Source organism: Octopus bimaculoides, chromosome 1 (assembly GCF_001194135.2).
Source record: "Octopus bimaculoides isolate UCB-OBI-ISO-001 chromosome 1, ASM119413v2, whole genome shotgun sequence".
NCBI classification, from domain to species: domain Eukaryota; kingdom Metazoa; phylum Mollusca; class Cephalopoda; order Octopoda; family Octopodidae; genus Octopus; species Octopus bimaculoides.
This window is the reverse complement of record NC_068981.1, coordinates 7308519-7311348: the sequence shown is the minus strand read 5'-3', so window position 1 is coordinate 7311348 and position 2830 is coordinate 7308519.

The window sequence follows — 2830 nt, the reverse complement described above, 5'->3', positions numbered from 1 at the left end:
CATCATCATCATCATCATCATCATCATCATCATCATCGTTAATATCGTTTACAATCACAGCACGAGCACAAAATACAAATACCAGAGAAACACCATCGCCACCACCACCACCACCACCACCACCTCCGACAACAGCAACAACAACAACAACAACAACAACAACAAAATAATGATGAAATATCTATAACAACAAGAACAACAATATGTAAGTGGAAAATAATAATAAACGAAAAATCGATATTAATAAACTGCTCTTTACGTAATCGTCCATTGAAAAACTATGAATCAAAGATGGTTGCCTGTTTGACCCTGGATTCTATGAAATTCTTACAAATGTGGACCCTTTTTCCCCTCCTCCAGAACACTTCCAACAACATGTCCGCCGCCCTAGGGGCCTCTGCTAATATCTTTTATTAATATAATGATTCTCGGAGTTGTTCCTCCCTGACAATATTCCATTCTACACAAGAGAATGTGTTGTTGTTGTTGTTGTTGTTAGTTTTGGAATGGAGTAAAACATTGGAGTAAAACATTGTCCAGAGAACAATATAACGCTACATTATGTAATGCCGATTATACATGCATACATGTTATGTTTATGTGCATGCGTGCTTGCGTTCGTGTGTGCATGCGTACCTCTCTGTGTGTGCCTCTGGGTATGCGTGTGTATGTGTGTGTGTGTGTGTGTGTGTGTGGATGAGCATGTTTGAGTGAATGTGTGCATGTACGTATGTATGTTTGTATGTATGCTTCTCTATATGTACGTATGTGTGTAAGACTGTATATATGCAGGTGAGCGTGTAACTATCATCTGCGTACATGTATTACGTAAGCAGGTAGATATCCAGGTATAATATATGTACAGGGGTTGGACAAAATAATTGGAACAGCAGAAATTTAACTCCAATATTTCAATGAATCATTATATTATGAATATCCAAATTTATGAATTTATTATGAATTTATTATGAATTTATATTATTTGTATTACTTATATTTATATTTATAATATTTATATTTATTATGAATTTATTATGAGTTTATATTATGAATATCCAAATTTCATTGCGAGTGTTTTATGTTTGTTTTTGTATTGTAGATGGTTTTATTTATCTAATTTAATGATTATTTCTATCTCTATTTCAGATCGTAGTATAAATTAAGCTAAGATGCGTCACCTCACTGAGTTCGAAAAAGGGCAAATTGTTAGAGCTCGAATGGCAGGAGCTTCCGTCACCAGAACAGCTGAACTCCTTGGTTTTTCTAGAGCTACCATATCAAGGACCCTACAGGATCTTTCCACCGCCCCAAGGGAACAATACGGCCCACTTTGGGAACCACTGATATACATATACATAACGTATTTATCAATTACAAACATTGTAAAATAAAAAAGTTGATTACTATAAATAAGAGCCCCTATTCCTGAACAGCTTCATTAATCCGGGGGTAGCAATGAGTGAAGAGATACAGCCATGTTAAAAGACCGCCGTGTCTTAATGTCCTCTTACCTTAATGAATGGAGTATGTTGTGAACAGACATCACCTGAAAGGAGAAGATGTTCTCTGTTGATGAAATACAATTAGCATATTAGCGTATTCATGTCCGAATGTTTCCGAAACTTATTTCAAATCAATATTTACAGCATTGTTTTGATTTTCACTCTGAGCACATGATGATATTTAACTACAACGTTTAGTGTCATCAATAAAACTTGATTGAAGCTAATAATCTCTTTTTGCTTATGATTTAATACGTTGACATAAAACCGATTCAATATATTTATATTTTATGTCTAAAATATCATGGTTTTTCTGGCTCAAAAACAACCAAATCAAGAATTTCGATTTTTCTTCACAAGAAAAAAAAAATGAATCAATTTAAGCAGACTTCAAATTTTATGACATTGTAAATTTAATAGACTTGGTGGGAGAATTTTTCCAAGGTGGACAGTTATTGAGGGTTTTCGCCAAAAGTATCAACTCAAGCTTAAAACTTTTCTAACATCTCTTGCGATTTCCCCGCAGCTCTCGTTGATTTAATGACTTCAAACTTTGACACAAGGCCTGCAGTTTTTTTTTGGTGGGGTGGGATAGTCGAGTACATCTACTTTAGTAGTTGACAGATACTTTATTTTATGGACCAGGAAACGATGAAAAGCAATGTTGACTTCGGTGGAATTTGAAACCAAAGCGTTAAGTACTGCAAGAAATGCTGCAGACCATTTTTTGTCCGATGCGTTACCGATTCCACCAGTTCGCCACGTTTATAATAATGCTTTCTCTTAAAGGCACAAAGCCTGAAATTTCGATAAGGGTCTTGTCGATGACACGGACCCCAGTGCTCGGTTGGTATTTATGCTATATACTCCCGAAATACTGAAAGGCAAAGATTGGTCTTGGCAGAATTTGAACTCAGAACATTAAGAAATACAAAGAGGGGTTTTTCCGGCGTATTAAACATTCTGCCAACTCACCACCTTCCGGTTTTTGTATCAAAGGGGCAAGGCTTGAAATTTTGTGGAGAGGAGAAAAGTCGATTACATCGACCCCAGTGATCGACTGGTACTTATTTTATCGACTCCAAATAGATAAAAGGCAAAGACGACCTCGGCAGAATTTGAACACTGAACCAGAAGGTAAACAGTAAAACATTTGGTCCGAAGCTCTAACGATTTTGGCAGTACGCCACCTTTATGACGATGATGATAACGGTGATGATGACGACGATGATGATGATGATGATGATGATGACGACGATGATGATGATGATGATGATGATGATGATGGTGGTGGTGGTGGTGGTGGTGGTGTTGATGATGATGATGAT